This window comes from Vulpes vulpes, chromosome 16 (genome assembly GCF_048418805.1).
Source record: "Vulpes vulpes isolate BD-2025 chromosome 16, VulVul3, whole genome shotgun sequence".
NCBI classification, from domain to species: Eukaryota; Metazoa; Chordata; class Mammalia; order Carnivora; family Canidae; genus Vulpes; species Vulpes vulpes.
The window spans coordinates 25596066-25618161 of NC_132795.1; the positions used below are offsets into that span (position 1 = coordinate 25596066).

Sequence of the window (22096 nt, forward strand, 5' to 3'; positions counted from 1 at the left end):
CAATTTGACCACAAACCATAATGTAATAATAATAATAATAAAAAAGAGATTTTTAAAATTGCCTTCTGGATGTCCTATAGCTTATTTGGAAATGACAGGAAAGAGACCTCCAAATTTCTGATGGAGAGTTAATTTATTCAACAGATACTTATTGTTTATTTTGTACCAGGCATTGTTCAAGGAGCCAGACATATGATAGAACACAGACAAAAGCGTCTATGTTCTTGTAGACTATTTTTCTAAAGCAAGCCCTATGCCCAACGTGAGGCTTGAACTCATGATTCTGAGATCAAGAGTCCCATGCTCTACCAACTGAGCCAGCCAGGCATCCCCAAAAGCCTCCATGTTCTTGAGGCCTACTTTTTAGTAATTAAATAAAAATGATCTTACTAACTTAAACAATTAGCAGGATTTGGGTCTTGCATTCCTTATTCAGTTGGGGGTAGAGATATTACTGAGGTATCTACATTCTTAGGACAGATTCCTTGGTGACCTATGCCATATACTATAGAGCAATAGATGAAGATGTAAATCAGGGATGCAAATGAAGTCATGGCTCAGACAGTTTTGTTTGTGAAAGTATCTGAGCAATATGGGAGCTACTCTTGTGACCTTGAACTCTCTAGGCCTATAGCCTGATCCAATGAGCTGATTTGCTTCAACAGAGTAAACTCATTTGTCTTGCCCAAGGGAAGCATTTTGCCAATTTTACAGTTGGATAGTTCCTTTAAAAAAAAAACATTAGTAGTTATTTCAGCATTAAGATTTGCCATAAATTAAATCTGTGCAGATTTCCAGCTGAGCTAGAATTTTACCAAAATAATAGAGTTCCACTAATTACTATGTTAAGTAAATCCTCATCCTCTCTGTAAATAATGTAGGTGGTAATTTACTCTTCTGTAGATGTATAAATTAAGCCACCAGGAGGTTAACTAATTTGCTCAAGGTCACAGTATGTGTCAGGGTTAAAACTGAATCTACAAACCTTGATTCCTAATTTTTAAACTCATAATCTCTTTCCCTGTATTTAGCTATATATATATTAACCTATATTTGGAAATAAAAACTTATGTATATAAATACTAGCTTATATATACAAATGATAACCTATTTCTAGAAATGCCTTCTCTATCTATATATGGTAACACCAGTGTGAATGTAGTAGTAATGGCGTTGGGGTTCATCCAACCAGATCTATTGAGTGATTATTTTATTCTAATGATCTTAAGGAATAGAAGATAGGGATGAATTTTAGGACAAAAAACATTTGCTTTCCCAAACTTAACCAGTTGTTTGTGTGGCAGGGTGTAGAAAAAAATTAATCGAACTTTACTTTTTAAGTTTGCCTGTATTAGGCAAGAATGGCCTGTGAGTAGCTCTTCTGGGCCATACCGAATACCTTGGCAGCTACTTTATGACACTTATTGAAGTAGCAGAATTTCAAAATTAGGTGTATAGGACAAGTTCTTACTTTTTATATTTTATGGGAAAATACCACCCTTAACTCAGTTATTCGAGAGAAAGTCCAGTTGCATATTTGCTACGACCGATAACCACCATCATCACCATTATCGTCTAAACGTAGTTAAGCACCCACCTGTGTTTTGATGCCTGTGACATTGATAGTGAGAAATGAATAAGAAACAAGACAAAGGTCCTGAAATGCTTCTCTAATTTTTGCAAAAAGGAGGATAAGAGGGTTTGTTCTAATTCTCTTGTACCATATAATAATGAATAAAAACAATTTTCTTCCAATTACTTATCCTAACACTTTTTCTTTAATAAAAAGACAAACAAGTTTAAGAATGCCAATGGGTAAAAATTGCATATCAATCATGACCTCCTAAGAGAAAAGTCTACAATGGCTTTTCTTGGAACCGTAGTCCCAGAACAACAGTGTGTCAGTGCATCTCAGGCCAACAAAAAAAGTCCCAAACACCAAGCTACACAAACTCCACACAGACACTGTTTTTATTCCACATATCATTTATATATATGAAAGAGAAAAAAAGCACATTTAAGGTTCACATTGCTCAATATATTCCTCTAAACATAAATTAATTCTATTTAGTTGAAAAACTATTAGTCTTTTAGGATAGTCTGGTCATGCAACTGATCCGTCCTTACAGATTGCATCGCTTTCTTTGAAAAACCTGCACAGGAAATGACTAGGATCAAATCTTAGAAATTATGCATGTCTAAAGTAAATTTAATTTTGGAGGGTGTTAATTTGGAAAGATCAAGGAGATTAAGCAGAAGAAATTGTTGCATGCAAAAAGAAGCATTACTTTAATTTTCTGGATGAACTATTTTCCTGCTTGATCAATTTCTTTTTTTAGAAGTTTGGCCAAAACGGATTATAAATATCAGATTTTAAGTAATGTACAGCTTGCTTCTCAACTCTCTGTCTCTCTGTCTCTCTCACATGTACACAGACACACACGCACAGCACATCTCTAATTTTCAGGTCTCTACTGATGATTCCAGAGCAGACAGTGGGTTAAAAGGTTTAGAAAAGACCAGTAGGACATATGTTTCTAATGTTATGAAGTACGAAGTCTGTAAGCCCATAGAATACTAAGAGACGAATGAGTCACATCAGCCATCAAAAGAGTTCTGAAAACAGGCAAATTCATCCGAATCTGTGTTGTTACTGAAGAGTTCTAATTTGTGAGCTGTAATGACGAAACATGCAAACAAATTATAGTATCCTCTCCTCACAAAAACAGCCAAAATCACTTGACCCTGAATCTCCCTTTTGATATTGCCTTAACTCTTTTCGAGCAAACCTCTTCAAAAATGGCTCTGATTCTTATTCTTCCTTTCATGCTTGAACTTGCTCCAGATTGTTGCTCTTTTTTTTTTTTCAGATTGTTGCTCTTACTGTGCCATTCGCAAGGTTCCTGTCAGCGTCACTACTGAACCCCTTCTTGTCAAATCAAATGGCTAATTCTCAGTCCTCAACTCCCTCGATGACTGGATACAGTTGAGTTCTCCCTCTTTCTGGAAGCACCCCACTTTCTTCACTTTGGAGGAAAACCATTTTTGGTTCTTCTATTATCCGGCTGGTTGTTCCTCCAGGACACTCCAGTGACTTCTATCTCACCCAGAAGACAAGCCAATGTTCTTACAAGGGCCCACAATGTTTGTCTGTGTTTGTCTCCCAGCCCTCTCTCCATCCTACAACTTCTGTCTTACACTTGGTGTGTCACTTCCTTCCCTCCTGCCATCTTGGCTTCCATCTGCTTCTGTGGATGGGCCAGGTATGCTGCTGCCTCAGAGCCTTTGCACTGGCTGTTCCTCCTCGTGGAATCTCTGCATGAATTGCTCTGTTACTTCCTTCAGGTTTTTATTCATGTGATGTTGTATCTGCTACTGTATTTGCGAATCCCCAACTCCCTCTATGCTCCTTGTCATGCCTTACTCTTTTTTTCCTTAGTGCTTACCACAATCTGACATTACATATTTACTTTTTAATTTGGCTATTATTTCTCTCTCTCAGTAGAATGTAAGTTCTGTGATCAGAACCATCATTTTGTTCCATGTCATAGCCTCAGCGCTTAGAACATTTAGCACAAAATTGACCCTCAATAAAAAGTTTTTGGAAAAAAAATGAGTGAATAAAAAATGATTCACCAAATAAATAGATAAAAATAATTCTGTTTTTAAAAAAGTACCTGAAAAAAAATAAAAATAAAAAAGTACCTGATAGCAATGGTTATTACTAATTACTTTAAAAAACATTTTATTTATTTATTCATGAGACACAGAGAGAGAGAGAGAGAGAGGCAGAGACACAGGCAGAGGGAGAAGCAGGCTCCATGCAGAGAGCCCAATGCGGGACTTGATCCCAAGACTCCAGGACCATGCCCTGGGCTGAAGGTAGACACTAAACTGCTGAGCCATCCAGGGATTCCCTACTAATTACTTTTTTAAAAAGCACCAGTTCTGCCAAGTTAAGGTTGCTTTAACCAACTTTCTTGATACTCTGGCCCATTTAGAATTTCCTTCTGCTGGAGTGCTTTGGTGGTGTAGTCAGTTAAGCGTTGGAGTCTTGGTTTCTGCTCAGGTCATGATCTCAGGGTTGTGGGATGGGGTCCTGTATTGGGTTCCACACTCACTGCAGAGTCAGCTTAAAGATTCTCACTCCCTCTGCCCCTCCCCATTACCCACTCCCACTCTTTGCTCTTTCTCTCTCTCTCTCTCAAATAAATAAATAAATAAATAAATAAATCTTGAATAAAAAAGAATTTCCTTTTATAGAATTAAAAAAGCATGGTTGTGGGGCGACTGGGTGGCTCAGTCAGTTAAGCATCCAACTCTTGATTTTGGCTCATGTCACAGTCTCAGAGTTGTGAGATGGAGTCCAGGGTCGAAATCTGTGCTGACTTGGAGTCTGTTTAAGGTCCTCTCTCTCTCCCTCTCCCTCTGCCCGTCTCCCCTCCTTATTCATTCTCTCTCTCTCTCTCTCTCTCACAAAAAAGGTATAGTTTGTGATCTGAACTGTAACAATTCATTCAGTGTATAAGGGCATAGTTTTCTCTTCATTGCTGATTTTCTAAACTGTTCACCCTAAGGAGGAAAACCAGCAGAACTGGAAAAGAAAAATGCATACAAAATTTTTTCCACTAAAACTTAGAGCAATTTTAATGAACTGATTGGTTGGGATCCCTGGATGGATCAGTGGTTAAGCATCTACCTTCAGCTCGGGGTGTGATCCCCAGGGTCCTGGGATTGTGTCCCACATCGGGCTCCCTGCATGGAGCCTGTTTCTCCCTCTGCCTGTGTCTCTGCCTTTCTCTCTGTGTCTCTCATGAATAAATAAATAAAATCTTTAAAAATAAACGAACTGACTGGTATTTTATTAGAGACTGAAAATTCAACTTGGATGTTCTCCCTGCAATTTGGGATGTTTCCTGAGGATTATTTCCAGGCTTAGTAGTAATTGGTTCAATAGGTAGACTTTCCCAAGTATAAGGGAAAAAAGGTAGATGAAATAAAGTTCATAAGTAATTTTAAAAACTCTGGGAAAAAAAGGTAACAGTATTCATTTATCTACTCATTTATTAGCACCATTTGCATGCTTTAAATAAAATCTAGAAACCTATGTAAAAAAGCTGAAAAGATATAAAAACATCAAGATTCAGTTTTATGCACTTTTCCTTACACTTTCTTTTGCTTGCACTTTTATTGCATTTATTCTCATTCTACCGTTCTTCCAACAAATGTATAACCTAGTATTAATTTTTTTCTGAGATCAAAAACTTTCAGAAAAAAAAACCTTTCAGGATATTAATCATTTCCTTCTCTGTACTACCCTATATTCATGTAACATATCTTTTGACCTTATTCCTTTTCCTTTTTTATTGCCTTAAAAAAAATCTCTCTCTCTCTTGTCAGGTTATGAGTTCTTCGGCAAGGACTAACCTTTGTGTCTCTAGTGGCTAGTGCAGTGCGTGGCACATGGTAGTCACTCTATAAATATTTGTTGAAATAAATTGATTAGGCATGCTTACAGTTACTACAGGAGGGCAAACGGCTGCTACTATCTTGTTTCTAAAACGAAATACATTAATTAGCAGCTAGTTGAATTATTTGAGGTTAATTTTTATACAGTAATTTATAATTCAGGGATTCAATCCTAACATTTTCAGCTACGTGCCCTCTGGGCTTAAGTTTTTCATATAAAATGACCATAATAATAATAATCCCTTACCCACAGAATTATGATAAGGAGTAAGTGGAACAATACAAATAAAGAGTTTTGCATGTTGCCAAAAACAGAGGGAACATTCAGTTTATGTTAGCTCCTTTTGCTGCTTCTGCTTTTGTTATTGTTGTTGTTATTAATCTGGTTTGGTTTTGGTGACCTGTGTACTATATCAGATGAAGAACATAATATTCAGTTTATATTAGTTGCTATTATTTTTATTTTATTTTATTATTTAAAGATTATTTATTTGAGAGAGAGAGAGCAGGGGGAAAGAATCTCAAGCAGACTCCCCACTGAGTGCGGAGCTGGTCTCAGGGCTCTACCTCACAATTCAGAGATCATGACCAGAGCCAAAATCAAGAGTTGGATGCTCAACTGACTGAACCACCCAGGCGCTCCATTAGTTGCTATTATTATTATCAGTTTGGTTTTAGTCTTAAGGCATTATAACCCATTAAAGAATGAGTATGTATTTGCATACGTCTTCTTTTCATGGTTAAAGAGGAATGGAAAGAATTTTCAAGCGCAAAGGTTGCTGTTTTCCAAACCAGATTTGGTGTGTGTGTGTGTGTGTGTGTGTGTGTGTGTGTGTGTATGTGTGTATGTGTGTTTTCTTCTTTGTCAAGAAAATGCCAAAAAAATTACTTTAGCCTCTCTTAAGAAGGAAACTGAATTAGCTCTGCTGTGAGGTGTGGGCAACAAGTTCTCTGGAAACACTAAGGTCAACCACTCTGAGGACTAAAGAGGAGATCTGGTGACACTCTTGTTTGGATAAGGAGGTAGCATTGGCAACAGTTTATTTGGAAGGTGGTAAAGGAGCCTCTATCTGACTCATGGTGGGTGGATCCCCGGGAGGAGGGACAGTGGATGGTGATTTTTGGATCTTCAAGGAGTAACATCATGTTTTTGAGAAACCAAGACCTTGGTGGGGGGGCAGGGGGGGCATCTGTTCTGAAAGAGCTGAACTTTAAGATTTATGATCCAGGAATCCAATTCTTGGCCTTAGCTGAGTTTAGCATAGATTGTTAAAGGAGCACATTGTCTCTTGTTGTAACGTAGATGAATAAGCATCACAGAATGTGATGTTAGTTAGAAGGGAAAAATTATTTCTGCAAATTGAAAGATAAATCATTTCAAAGAGTAACTGAGGAGGAATAAAACCATAGATAAGATAAAATCCATAGGATCTAAATGAGTGCCTCTTTCTTTCTTTCTTTCTTTCTTTCTTTCTTTCTTTCTTTCTTTCTTTCTTTCTTTCTTCTTTCTTTCTTTCTTTCTTCTTTATTTCTTTTTTTCTTTCTTTCTTCTTTCTTAAGATTTTATTTACTTATTCATGAGAGACACAGAGAGAGAGGCAGAGACACAGGCAGAGGGAGAAGCAGGCTCCACGCAGGGAGCCCGACGTGGGACTTGATCCCGGGTCTCCAGGACCAGGCCCTGGGCTGGATCACGTCCTGGGCTGAGGGCAGACGCTCAACTGCTGAGCCACTCTGGGGTCCCATTGAGTGCCTTTTCATTGAATTTTTATTCCATTTTTCATTTATCTTCAATGGTGGTAAAGCATACATAACAGAAATCTTACCATTTTAACCATTTGTTAAATGGTTATTTCTTTTTAATGGTTACTTCTCTACTTCCAACATGGGCTCAAATTCATGACCACAAAATCAAGAGTCACATGCTCTACTGACTGCACCAGCCAGCCACCCCATTTTTTAAATCATTTTTAGGTGTACAATTAAGTGGCATTAAGTAGATATCAAATGTTGTGCAATCATCATCATTTTCCATTTCCAGAACTTCATCATCTCTAACAAAAACTCTGCATCCATTAAGCAAGAATTTCCCATGCCCCTCTCCCCTCAGCCCCTGGTAAAACCCATTCTACTTTCTGTCTCTGCAAATTTGCCTATTCTTGGTATCTCATGTAAGTGGAATCATATAATATTTACCCTTTTGTTTCTGGATCATCTCACTTCATGTAATATTTTCAAGGTTCATGCATGTTGTAGCATGTATCAGAATTTTATTCCTTTTTAAAGTTGAATAATATTCTATTGTATGTATAGACCACAGTGTGTTAATCCACAGTTGGTAACAGGTAAGTTGTTTCCACTTTTTGGCTATTGTGAATAATGCTGTTTTGCATGAGCATTATTATTATTATTATTATTATTATTATTAAAATATTTTATTTATTTATTCATGAGAGACACAAAGAGACAGAGAGATAGACAGAGGGAGAGCAGGCTCCTCTCAGGGAGCCTGATGCGGGACTCGATTCCCAGAGCAGGATCACACCCTGAGCTGAAGGCAGATGCTCTGCCACTGAGCCATCCAGGGGTCCCTACGGGCATAAGTATTATGATACCATTTTGTTTTTTGCTGCTGTATTAGCTATAATTTGTTGTTTTGTTATTTTATTGTTTGCTATATGGCTTGTGGGGCTTCTACTTCTTCAGCTTATTATAGTTTCACTTCAAGTGATTTTTTTTAATTAAAATATTTTATTTATTTATTCATGAGAGACACAGAGAGATAGAGAGAGAGGCAGAGACACAGGCAGAGGGGGAAGCAGGCTCCACGCAGGGAGCCCGACGTGGGACTCAATCCCGTGTCTCCAGGACCAGGCCCTGGGCTGAAGGCGGCGCCAAACCGCTGAGCCACCCGGCCTGCCCTTCAAGTGATATTATACTAGTTCAAGGATAGTTTAGGGATCTTATAATAGTGTACTTCCTTTTGTCTTCTGCTAGCCTTTGTTATTATTTTCAAGTGTGTTTAATTTTACATGTGTTATAAACCCCACAACATATTATCACCATTGTTTGAACAAGCAACCATCTTTTAAGATATATGAATTGTAAGAAAAATGCCTTATATATTTACCCATGGAAATATATTTTTGGTGTTCTTCATTAACTTGTGTAAGTCTATATTTCGAGCTCGTGTCATTTTCCTTCTGTAGGAAAGACTTCTTTTCTTTTTAAGATTTATTTATTTATTTATTCATGAGAGACAGAGAGAGGCACAGACACAGGCAGAAGCAGGCTCCATGCAGGGAGCCGACACGGTCCTCAATCCAGGGTCTCCAGGATCATCACACCCTGAGCTGAAGGCAGCGCTAAACCGCTGAACCATCCAGGCTGCCAAGGCTTCTTTTAGTATCTGTTGTAGTATAGATTTGCTAGTGATAGATTCTTTCAGCTTTGTGTGTCTGAAAAAGTCCTTATTTTGTCTTTGTTTATGGAAGATATTCCCACTGAGTGTAAAATCCTAGACTGACAGCTTTTTTCTTTCAGTATTTAAAATAATGATGCTTGGGATCCCTGGGTGGCGCAGCGGTTTGGCGCCTGCCTTTGGCCCGGGGCCCAATCCTGGAGACCCGGGATCGACTCCCACGTCAGGCTCCCTGCATGGAGCCTGCTTGTCCCTCTGCCTGTGTCTCTGCCTCACTGTCTCTCTGTGTGACTATCATGAATAAATAAAATCTTAAAAAAAAAAAGTTAATTTAAAATAATGATGCTTGACTATATTCTGGGTTGTATTATTCCTGAGGAGAAATCTGGTGTCATCTTTATTTTGCTTTTCTGTACATAATGTACCTTTTTTTCTCTCTTTTAAGATTTTTCTCTCTCTTTTTTAAAGATTTTATTTATTTATTCATGAGACACACACACACACAGAGAAAGAGAGAGAGAGAGAGAGAGAGAGAGAGAGAGGCAGAGACACAGGCACAGGGAGAAGCAGGCTCCATGCAGGAAGCCTGACATGGGACTTGATCCCAGGTCTCCAGGATCACACCCTGGGCTGAAGGCGGCGCTAAACCCCTGAGCCATCCAGGCATCCCAAGATTTTTCTCTTTATCACTTGTTTTGACAATTTGATTATGATGTACTTTGGTACAGTTTTCTTCTTGTTTCTTTTCTTTCTTTTTTTTTAAAGATTATTTATTTATGATAGAGAGACAGGGAGAGAGGCAGAGACACAGGAGGAGGGAGAAGCAGGCTCCATGCTGGGAGCCCGATATGGGACTCAATCCCAGGACTCAGGATCGCTCCCTGGGCCAAAGGCAGGTGCTAAACCGCTGCGCCACCCAGGGTTCCCCATCTTCCTGTTTCTTATAGTTGACTTTTGTTGAGCTTTTTGCATCTGTGGGGTTTATTGTTTCCTCAAATTTGAAAAGCCTCAGTCATTATTTCCTTTCATACTTTTTTACACACCTTTATTTTAGGGATTCCAGTAATATGTATATTAATCCTCTTGAAGCTGTTCCATGGCTCATTCATTCTATTTTCATAAAAAAATCCTTCAAAAAATTGTTACCTTTTGGATAGCTTTGTTATATTTTAAGGTCAATAATATTTTTTCCTGCAATGTCTAATCTACTCTTAACCTCATTCAGTGTATTTTTTAAAAATTTCAAATAGCATGGTGATTTGATTTTCTTATCGAATCTTCCATATTTCTACTTAACTTTCTCAACACCTGGAACATAGTAATAACGTTTCATTGTCTTTGTCTGCTAATTCTAGCATCTGTGCCAGTTCTGAGTTGGTGTCAGTTGGTTAACATTCTACTTATTATAGATTAGATTGCGCTTTCCTACTATTTTGCTTGTTTGCTTCTCTGGATAACTGGATGGTGGACATTGTGAATGTTACCATGTTGGTATTGTACATCATTGTATTCCTATAAATATTCTTGAGCTGTATTCTAGAATCTAGTTAAGTTACTTGAAAATGGTTTGATCCTTCGGGTCTCGTATTTAAGATTTATTTAGGAGATCAGCATAGTGTTTAGGTATAATTATTTGCCACTACTGAGGTAAGAATACCCAATGAGTAATCTACCCCAAACTTCATGGATTATGACTTTTATCCAGTCTGGTTGGAAATATATGCTAGTCTTGGTTTTGTGTGACTGCTGGACACACTTCACTTTAATCCTATTAGGTGGCTCCTTCCTGGCCAGGAATAACTTCTTCACAAGCCTGCACTGATCAGTACCCTACTAATTTCTCTGGGGTCCCTTCTGCAAATCTCTGGAGTTCTTTCTTTGTGTAGCTCTCTCCTTTCTGGTGCACTGCTCTGTAAACTACCTGCCTTGATTCTCCTTGGGCTGTCAGTTCTATCTTTTCAAGGGTCATTCACTGAATGGTCTTCTCAGGTCATTCACTGGATTGTGCCTGGATACCTTCTTTGTGCCATGGCTTGGAAATTCTCTCAAAGTAATAAGTCAGGGCAGTTGTAGGGCTCACATCATTTGTTTCCCATCACTCGGGGATCATTCTACTTCATTGCCTGGTGCTCAAGATCTTGAAAACTGTAGCGTAATATATTTATATATTTTATTTATTTATTGTTTTGGTTATTTTAGCCAGAAGCGTACATTAGTTGCTTGTTATTCCATCTTTGCTGGAAGCAGACGTTCCAAATCAATTCTAAATTAAAAAAAAAAAAAAGTATGTCAATGGGAGAAGAGGGGATAGTGTTAGCCGTGCTGGAATGATAGAAATGTTTGTTGCTAGAATGCTGTTCATTTTGACTGTAGAAGGCTATTTTTGCCCACGGTAGCCAGCCTGATCCAATGAAAAGAATATGGGCTTTGCAGTTAGTGGTTTGAATTCCAGCTCCGTCACCAGAGGCATGACTTTGAACAAGTTAGTCTTTCCGAGCCCCGGTTTCACTCTCTATCTATAAAAGGAGCATGGGAGTGTCTGACTCATGACGCTATGGTACAGATTAGATGAAATGACACATGCGAATTTCCTGCTGCAGTGCTTGACACGACGTAGCCTCTGAACAAACGTTTACTCCTTTCTTTATAGTCCTCTCTCTTATTTCCCATTCTCCCCATTTCTCCTATAAAATAATTGTTCAGTTTTGTCTATCGAGGTTTTAAATAGTCTGGGAGAAGAGCAAAAGTTGTCATCATAAATTTCTTCAGGATAGAGGACACAGAGTTTTTGTTCCTTCCTTCCTTCATTTCTTCATACATCACACGCCCACCGTGAAGAGGCAGCGTGCTGCGAACTATGGAATAAGAGTCTGCATACGAGAGTCCTTGCGTCCCAAGAGCTCGCAGACCAGCAAGGGCGGTGGGCGAGGCCCCGCAATGTGATAAGATGGCCCAGCAGAGACACCATGTCTGTCTGCTTGCAAAAGAGAAAGTTGGCGGCTTGCTGGCTGCCAGATACAAGCACCACGTCTGTATCCAATCTGTCTTCAGCTCCTTTTGTTGTTTACTTCTTCAATATCTGATTTATCTCAAGGCTCGGGCTCTGACCCCGCTGACCCTGTCACTGGAGGAACCGTTTGGTCCTTCCTACTTAGTGTGTCCAGAAGTCACTCTGAGGTAGACCGCATCCTTCTCGAGCTGACCAAGTTGGGGCCAGAGTTCCCCACATCATGGCATCTCATCTGGGGGACTCACTGCCTCTGGACAAGAAGTGATTACCCGAGGCCCTGACTTTAGGAAAAGATGAAAGGCATCTCTTTATGAGCTCCCTTGATCTGGACACCGAAGGCCTCGATGGCAATCTCATCAAGCTTTTACCAGCTCATCACCAACCAATCCATAGGAATTTGGCAGAGGGGAAGAAAGCAGGACAAGATTCTTCTCCTTCAGGCAGGGAATTAAGACTAGCAGAGTTGAAGAAGGCCACAGCACTGGGAGTAAGGAGCCCTGACTTCCAGGCCCGTCCTTTGGTGCGAAATGGGATCAGACAACGACTCTGGAGTCTTAAAATCTAGGCTCTAACTGTGTGAGCAATTAATACTGTAATACGATGTGCGTCGCCAAGAAAGGCCAGGGAAAGGTCTCTTATCATTTTTGTGTTTTGAGAGATGTTTTCCTCTTTGCAGTGCAGCGTCAGGTTTGTCTGCTTAAGACCAGCCAAATGCACTTTTCTTTCTGGTTAAAGGAAATGGAGTAAATAAGTGTTTTTTTTTTTTTTTTTTTTTTTTTAAGATTTTATTTATTTATTCATGAGAGACACAGGGAGAGGGAGAGAAGCAGAGACACAGGCTCCATGCAAGGAGCCCGATGCGGGACTTGATCCCAGGACCCCAGGATCATGCCCCTGGGCCGAAGGCAGGTGCTAAATCCCTGAGCCACCCAGGGATCCCAATAAGTGTTTTATCTTTGATGTTACTTCAGTGGAAACAGAGGGGGAGGTGCTGACAAGCCAGAGGAGAGGTCGCAGCTTTTGGTGAGACAGATCAAGTCTCTGCAGGCCCACTGACTGTGGGGGGCCACTGGGTGTGGTGGTCCCACAGCCTGTCAGGAAATTAGCCCACTGGCGGGAGACCCAGGCTTCAGGTAACCCTTCTGGGGTGGATGGAAACGGCACGTCTCTCAACTGTGATTTTGGGCATAAACTCCTCGAGGCAGGATCTGGGCTTTCATACACGCCTGTCAGTTGAGTGCGGGCATCCGCGCGCTGCTTCAGCTTTCGAGGAGCAGCTTGGATAACAGCCTGGATCATGGGCTTTGAGGTTGGGGTCCCCCTCTGCCCCTAACCAGGTGTGTAAGTTAACTAACCTCTCAGAGTTTCAGTTTTCTCAACTCTAAAATGGGAATCACAGCTACCTCATTAGGCCGATGTGAGGATTACGCGAGGGAACCCAGATTAATACCTGACACAGAGCTGAGAAGCCCCTTCCTCGAGGCCAAACCGGAGAGGTGGGTGCAGCTGGGACAGAACAGGAGATGGTAACAATCAGTAACTTGATGGGGGAGGAAGAACAAGAACTCTCTTCACAGATGAGGAAACCGAGGTTCAGTGGCTCTGGGACTTTGTCGCAGGCCCACAGCTAGGAAGGGGGGCCACTCGTTTCAGATCCTAGGATTTTGGACCCTGTGTCCATCCAGAACTGTCTCCACAATGGGCTGCTTAAGGTGAAGAGAGATCATGACCTATCCATGGGCCAAACTTGAGTCGAATGCGGGGATGGTCTCCCCGCTGCTGTCCTCCTTGTTGTCCTAGTCCAAATGTTCGGTGCCATATTTAAACAAGGGACTCCCTACAGATTTATTTTGATAGTAAAATGAGGCGTTGATATTTCTGTGAGTTATTGTTGGCATCCAAGGCTCGGATACCCTCAAGAGCTTTCATTTTTGCTCTGGCTGGCATTCAGTTTCCAAACAGGAGAAACCTCTTACAGAGACCCCTGACGGTAACCATTATCTGGTCTTAGATAAGAGCTTAGAAGAGTGACAGATGCTGACCTTTTAATCCTCATTTCATACAGCCATAAAACTCTTCTTTATGACTTAAAAAAAAATAGTTAGCTTCCATTGAACCAAACATGTTAGATGATTTACATACTTATCTAACTTTCATTACAACATCCCCGAGAGATAGTTTATTATCTCTGTTTTATGATTTTTTCCCAAGGTTATATACTGTTAAGGAACAAAAATTCAACTGAGTAAATTTAGAAATCTAATTGGCTTTATCCATGATTCATGAGTCAGACAGCATCCTAGCTAACAAACAGAAGGGTGCTCCAGAGGAGCTCTACAAAATGGGAGGCTTTCAGAGGCAGGAGGGGGCAGGGCAAGGAGGTCATCCACAAAAGAAATAGAAGGATTATTTCAGTCAAGGTCACCTTCCTTTAGGGGGTGCTCGTGCTGCTCAGGAAATCCCAGACTGATTGGCTTAAAATTCCATACTTGGTAGAGGCCAAACCTACAGTTCGATTGGGCATTAAGTGGGGCTTAAGGGAAGTGACTCCAGTGGGGCCTGTTGTTCTGTTATCTATCATCTATCTATCTATCTATCTATCTATCTATCTATCTATCAGTCATCTATCTATCATCTACCTAATCAAGGTAGCTAACATACAGCACTAGTTTTAGGAGCAGAATCCAGTGATTCATCATCCACATACAACAGCCAGTGTTCACCCCAACAAGTGCCTAATGCCCATCACCCATTTAGCCCACCCCCCCACCTCCCCTCCAGCAACCCTCAGTCTGTTCTCTATAGTTAAGAGTCTCTCTCTTTTTTTTTTTATAGTTAAGAGTCTCTTAACGGTTAGCCTCCCTCTCTGTGTTTATCTTACTTTATTTTTCTCTCTTCCTTTTAATTAATTAATTAATTATTATTATTTTTTTTTAAAGAGGGAGGCAAGGGAGGGGCAGAGGAAGAGGGAGAGAGAGAATCTTACAGCAGAGACCTGACGTAAGGCTCACAGGGCTCAATCCCATGACCCTGAGATCATGACTTGAACCAAAATCAAGAGTCAGCCGTTGGACCGACTACACCATCCAGGTACCCCTCCTTTTCCCTTTTTAACAACGCTTTGCAAAGAAGGCAGGATTTGAATCTGTGGCTTCATTAGAAATGACAAATACCCACCATTTGCTTTGATGTGGATGGAACTGGAGGGTATTATGCTGAGTGAAGTAAGTCAATCGGAGAAGGACATTGTATGGTCTCATTCATTTGGGGGAATATAAAGGATAGTGAAAGGGAATAAAGGGGAAAGGAGAAAAGATGAGTGGGAAATATCAGAAAGGGAGACAGAACATGAGAGACTCCTAACTCTGGGAAATGAACTAGGGGTGGTGGAAAGGGAGGTGGGCGGGGGGATGGGGTGACTGGGTGATGGGCAGGGGGGGGGGGGGCGCGGCACTTGATGGGATGAGCACTGGGTGTTATTCTATATGTTGGCAAATTGAACACCAATAAAACATAAATTTATATATATATATAGAAATAAAGAATCTCTGGCTTCTTCAAAGAAGCTTCCTCGAGCTTCAGGTCTATGATGCTGCTTTGCTCTTAACAGACAAGCAGACATTTCACTTCATTCATCACAATTCAACTCAAAAAGCCCTTCCTGATATGCCCCTGCACGTGTCGTGTTCCCCCCCCCCCCCCCCCCCGGTGCTACAGTTTTAAGCATCTTAAAAACCTTGTTATGAAATCTCAGTATTTTTGTGTTTTAGATTATGGCTATTTTAGGGCAAGTCCTCATCTACACTGTTTGAAGCTACTGCCCAGCGTACCTAGTGTACCTCTAACTATTTTGCGGAGGTGGAAGATGTAAAGATAAAAAAAAAGTTCATATGGAAAGAAAGGCCTCCGCGTGCAAGCTCGTCCCTCCCCATAGGCGGGGTGAAGCCGGGCAGGCCACGGTGGGGATTTTGTTAGGATGCCGCGCTCAGGGGCCGGGTCGGAGCCCAGGAGCCAACGCAGGGGCCCTACCCCGTGGGCGCTCTTCCATTCCGGGACCAACCCGGTGCCCTAACCCACTAACCCATGGGCACTCTTCCATCACCAGGACCAACCCGGTGCCCTACCCCCTGGGCGCTCTTCCATCCCTGGGACCAACCCGGTGCCCTACCCCGTGGGCGCTCTTCCATCACCAGGACCACCCGGTGCCCTACCCCGTGGGCGCTCTTCCATCCCGGGGACCAACCCGGTGCCCTACCCCGTGGGCGCTCTTCCATCACCAGGACCAACCCGGTGCCCTACCCCGTGGGCGCTCTTCCATCACCAGGACCAACCCGGTGCCCTACCCCGTGGGCGCTCTTCCATCCCTGGGACCAACCCGGTGCCCTATGCCGTGGGCGCTCTTCCATCACCAGGACCACCCGGTGCCCTACCCCGTGGGCGCTCTTCCATCACCAGGACCAACCCGGTGCCCTACCCCTTGGGCGCTCTTCCATCACCAGGACCACCCGGTGCCCTACCCCGTGGGCGCTCTTCCATCACCAGGACCACCCGGTGCCCTACCCCGTGGGCGCTCTTCCACCCCGGGAGGAGCTCAGGCCTGGGGCGCAGGCGGCCAAATGGGGCTGCGGGGCTGACGGGGCTATGATGGGGCTTCGTCCGCACCCGGCCCCCAGTGGGGCGGATGCTCAGCCGGTGGCACCCAGGGGAGGGGGTTGGGGGGAGGGGGCTGGGAGGGGGGAGGGGGGTTGGGAGGGCGAGGGACTCGGGAGGGGTTCGGGAGGCGGGCTTGGGGTCGAGAGGCGGGGGGGGGGGGGGGGGGGCTGGGGGAGGCTGGGGGAGGTCAGGAGGCCAGGGATGCGGGAGGGGGCGGTCAGGGGGGTGTCAGGAGGCGGGGGGGGAGGTGTTGAGGGAGGCGGGGGGCCGGGGAGACAGGGTAGGTCTGCAGGGAGTTCGGGAGGGGGGGTCATGTCGTGTCGAGGGGGTTGGGGGATTCGGGAGGTTCGGGGCTTCGGGGGGAGGCAGGATGGGAGGAGGCCAAGGAGGGGAAGGCGGAGTGGAGGAGGCCGGGGGGGGGGGGGGGGGGGGGGGGGGGGAGGCCCAGGGCGGGGGAGGCGAGGGGGGAGGCGGGGGGCAGATGCTTAGCAGGCCTCGGGGATCCCGGAGGGTGGGGAGCGCCGGGTGGTGGAGCAGGGAGCAGGGCTGGCGGGGACTCGGCCTGGCGGGGTCCCAGGGAAGGACCCACGCGCACCCCGCGCCACTTTGCGGCCTCAGGACGCCGGCGCCTCCGCAACGGGCTGCAAGGAGCCCCGCTGGCCGCACGTCAGGGGGGTGGGGGGGTGCCGGGGGTGGGGATGGGTCCAACGTCCCCCTCACCCCGGAACCGGCCCCCGCATCTGGGGGCCCAGCCCTGGGGTGCGAAGGGGTGCGCGGAGGCCCTGGGGTGCGGGGCTGTGGGGGGCACGGGGGGCCGGGGGCTTGGTCCGGGGGTGCAGGGGGTACACGGGGGCCCTAGGGTGCGGGGCTTGGGGGGCGCAGGGGGCGGGGGCGTGGGGGTACAGGGGGCCGGGGGCCCAGCCCTGGGGTGCGGGCAGACCCTTGCCGCGGGGGCTGCAGCAGCAGGCCGGGCCCGGAGTCCCGGGAGTCCCCGGAGCCCCCGGAGCCCCCGGAGCCCGCGGCTGGGTGCAGGGGCTGCAGCAGGGGAGCTGCGGGCTGAGCGGCCCGGGGCCGGCGCGGATACCCCCTCCCCCCTTCCCCTCCCCCCTCCCGAGGGCTGCGGGGCCGGGGAAGGTCGGGCCTCCCAGGGGGCCCCAGGTCCCCGAAGGGCGGGGCGGGGCGGGGCGGGGCGGGGCGGGGCGGGGAGGGGAGGCCGCAGGGGCCGCAGGGGCCGCAGGGGCGAGGCGGTTCGGTCGGTGCAGAAGCCTACGCGCGGCTGTGAAAGCGCCCACCGCGGTCCTCGCCCCGCCCCCGGGCGGATAGTTAGCCCCCCAGGGCTTTGCCCGCGTTCAGGACAATTATTCTAGGGAAATCCCAAGACTGTAATTAGGACATAATACGGTGGAGTCCAGAAATGGGACGGAAGAGGAAAAACAAAGGCCTGGGTTCTATGGGAAGGTGGTGGAGAGGCTGGAAAATAGGAAAAGGATGGCATTTCGGAGGCTCCGGCTGATAGCGCGGGCGGCTTGGTCCCAGGGTCCTGAGTTCGGGCCCCAGCTCGGGTGCAGAGCTCACATTAAGGAAAAGTCAGAAGGACGCTATTTGTAACCCATTTTAGGCTTAAAAGAGGAATTAGTTTTTTTGCAAAAGAGTCACGACATGGTGCGCTTGTATTTTATAAATAAAATGTGACCTTACCTTGCATTACAAACTACATCAGCGTGGACCCTAAAAAAGCTTCCACACGGTCAACTATACCAGGAAGCCTATTGTGGATACGGAATGAAGAAGACCGTGCACCTAATTGTTTCAGTCTTTTTTAACTTTCATTTTCAAGGTTATCACCCTTCAGTGAAGATAAACACCACTAAAAGCGTGTCAGCTCTTTTTGAGACAGGAAAAAGGATTCGTGCTCGCCTGTCTCCAGGAGATAGATGGGGACTTGGGTGTCCTTCCACAGAGCAGTCGATGAGTCTAAACAAGATGAAGTGGCGGGATGTTGATGGAGTCTATTCAGAGGTGACAAGCGGTCTTGCAGACAGCGATGTTTTCTTCATTATTCTGCAAACAAGACTTCGGAGAGCTTCTACAATAGGGAAAGAGCAGGGAAGTACCACAGCCAAGGTTAGAAGTTAGGGATGCATTGTGCCTCGAAGAGGGCCAGCTAACCGATGACGACAGAGCTTTCTTTTGCCTGAAGGGCAAGAGCACTCTCTTAAAAAAAAATAATAAAAAAAAAATAAAAAGAAAAGAAAAATAAAAGAGAAAAAGAATATCTTAAACATCAATTTATATCGTTCAGAGAATGAAAGGTGACTTACACCCTGATTCTTTTAAGAGCTATGTTACAATTCCCCTGGGTCGTTCTTTGAACATTAGAGATGGTTAGAGTTGTGAAAGTTTAAAAAATACGATCTGGTCCAATTTCCTCTTTTAAGAGTGTGGGAAGAGGAGACCCAAAGAGCATTAATTAACTTATTCCGAGTGACGACAGGGCCAGGGCCAGCACTGTTACTCTATAAAGTCTTGTAAGCTTTATTCTGTGCTACACTGGATATGCCCTAGGTGTGCAAAATTACAGGGCTTGGGTGTGTGTGTGTGTGTGTGTGTGCACGTGCATGTGTGACGGTGGAGGGATTGAGAGGGAAACACATCTTCAGCCAAGGCAGCGGCTGCCCTTTTCCTCTCCTGTTAGAGCTCTCAGTACTGTGGATACTTAGGGGAGGCATCCTCTCCTGAAAAACACTTGGCCTCAATTTCCTCTGTGTCCTAAGTGGGGCTCCTCAAGGTGCCAATGGTGTTCTGGGAAGAAGGGGACCCCTCTACTCTACTTTTCTCTCTTTCTCTCTCTCTCTTTTTTTTAAAGATATTTATTTAGAGAGAGAGAAAGAGAGGGAAAAAGGGAGAGAATGTGAGGGGGGAGGGGTGGAGAGAGACTCTCCAGCAGACTCCAGCTGAGTGCAGCGCCTGACACGGGGGCTTGATCCCACGACCCCGAGATCACCCGAGCTGAAATCAAGAGTCGGATAATTAATCAACTGAGCCATCCAGGTGTCCTTCTTTTCTCTTTTCTGTCTTAATGCCTAATGGACATTATTATTATTATATTTTTAAGCAAACTCAACTCCCAACATGGGGCTCAAGCTCACTATCCTGAGACAAGAGTTACCAACAGACCCAGCTGGTGCCCTGTTATTTATTTATTTTAAAGTGATCTCTATACCCAACATGGGGCTGAACTCACGACCCTGAGATTAAAAGTCACATGCTCTATGGACTGAGCCAGCCAGCTACCCCTGTTATTTTTTCGATGGAAGACTTTTGCCATAAACTGGCAAGGACTTAAAACTGCTTTAAATTCCTTAGACCCTCCTGTGACTGTTATTTCCACTGCTCAGTGGCCTCTGGCATCCTTACATTGGATGATTGGCAGACAATAGAGTGGCAGGTGGAATTGGCTCTTGCTTGTGGCTTGAGTGGCTTTTTTTTTTTTTAACATTTTATTTTTAAGTGATGTCTACACCCAAGTGGGACTCACACCTACAACCCTGAGATCAAGAGTTGCAAGCTCTATTGACTTCACCAGCCAGGAGCCTCTTGAGTGGCTTTTATTAATTTCAATGGGTGCAAAAGGAAAACCAAGGGCTATAATTGTCCATCTTTCTTCTCTTGAGGAAGCTTGAGCCCCTATAAAGAGTCAAGACTTTCGGCGAGAAAATCTGCTTTGATCCACCAGCAATGAACACAGGAGTGAGCTAGGAAAAAAACTCACTGCTATTCCCTTGGTTCCACCACTTACTTGCCGTGTGACCCCTGGGCAAGTTACTTAATCCCTCAAAAACTTAGTTTCTTTGTGACATAAGGATAGGACTCAAAGATCTATTTTGAATTTAAAAAGTAGACAGTGCGTGAAGTCACCTAGCATCATGCTGAGTCAATAAGACCAGCCTTCTGCTCCTCCCACACACCCCCCCCCCAACCCCCTGGCTCTTGGGTTGGTGCAGAGGTGGTGTCAGAAGCCAAAATAGGTGAGGCCTGGTTGGTGTTGCCAGTGTAGATGCCTGTGAGCTTCAGCATGTGGGGGGGCTGTGGCGCCCTTGGCTCTTCGCCCGCGAATCTTCCTCGGCAGGAAATAAAACCCATTCAGTTGAGTCTGCAGGATTGAAAGACGTGGAGGTGATTAGAAGTTGGAAAGGTTTCTTGAAGTCAAAATGTTTCCAAAAACCCATGGCGGTTATGAGGTAGAGATTCGAGGAGATGAAGTGACACGAATCACTGGGGAGTTGATTAAAGAAAAACTCCTTTTTCCCTACGTGGAACTGGAGCTGCACAGCTATGAGTCAGGCACAGAGAATCGTGATGCCACCAATGACCGGGTCACCCAGGTTGCTGCAGGAGCTACAAAGAACTACAATGTTGGTGTCAAGTGGGCTACCATCACCCCCAAAGATAAGAGGGTTGAGGAGTGCAATTGAAACAAATGTGGAAATCACCAAAATGGCACCATCTGCAATATCCTGGGTGGCACTGTCTTCAGGGAAGTTATTATCTGCAAAAATATCCACTGGCTTGTGAGGGGACGGATAAAACCTATCATCATAGGTCACCATGCTTACTTACGGGGATCAAGTAGGTCGCGTTGGCATCGTTTGATTTTCTAGTGCTCCTTTCTCATGACCTCTGGCTGCCCAGAAGTTCTGATTTATATGATTTATTCTTTTGGTGTCTACTCCCTTTAAGTGAGGTACAAAATTGAGAAGTGTGTGTGTATATATGTATATATTTAGGCATATTTAGGTAGAGATAAATGTAGGTAAATTTAGAGATAAAAAAAAAATAAGTATCAGCATTAGTATTCCCACCATTAGTTTTAACAGGAAGCAATAGTTAGGGTAAAAGGACTGGCAAGGACAGGGAAGTCATTTATTTCCGTACAGTTTTGGTTGTTGGCAAAGGGGCATAGGAGTGTTTAGACTACTGGTTATATAGATTACTTTGGAAATTTTATTTTATTTTATTTTTAAAGATTTTTTAATTTATTTATTCATGAGAGACCCAAAGGAGAGAGAGGCAGAGACACAGGCCGAGGGAGAAGCAGGCTCCATGCAGGAAGCCCGATGCAGGATTCGATCCCAGGACCCCAGGGTCACACCCCGGGTTGAAGGCAGGTGCTAAACCACTGAGCCCCCCAGGGATCCCCTATTTTGGAAATTTTATTTATTTTTATTTTTTATTATTATTTTTTTAATTTTGGAAATTTTAGAGGGCGGTCAGGACACGAGCAGCAGAGGAATCAACTGGTTTGGGGAAAAGGGACTTCTGGATCCATATAAATCCACATTTACCCAGACTTTACTGGTTTATTATGGAAAACAATGTGAAATTGACCGTACGGCTCGGGCTTTGCCAGCTCGGTGTGCCCGCTGGGGGGCGAGGCACTGATCCCCCCAAAAATCCTTCTGCCCTGTGGTTTTTGGAAGTCCTCCGAGATGTGTCAGGGGCTCACAAGCAGCCCTGCTCTTCAGGGGAGCTGCCAGGCGTGG

At 44.5% G+C, this 22096-nt stretch overlaps 1 non-coding gene across 1 annotated transcript; it reads right to left on the reverse strand.

Moving 5' to 3' along the window:
- Positions 1-254: 254 nt before the first annotated feature.
- TRNAK-CUU (transfer RNA lysine (anticodon CUU)) lies at positions 255-327 on the reverse strand. The gene has a single exon. It is a non-coding gene; the product is annotated as a tRNA-Lys (tRNA).
- Positions 328-22096: the final 21769 nt, after the last annotated feature.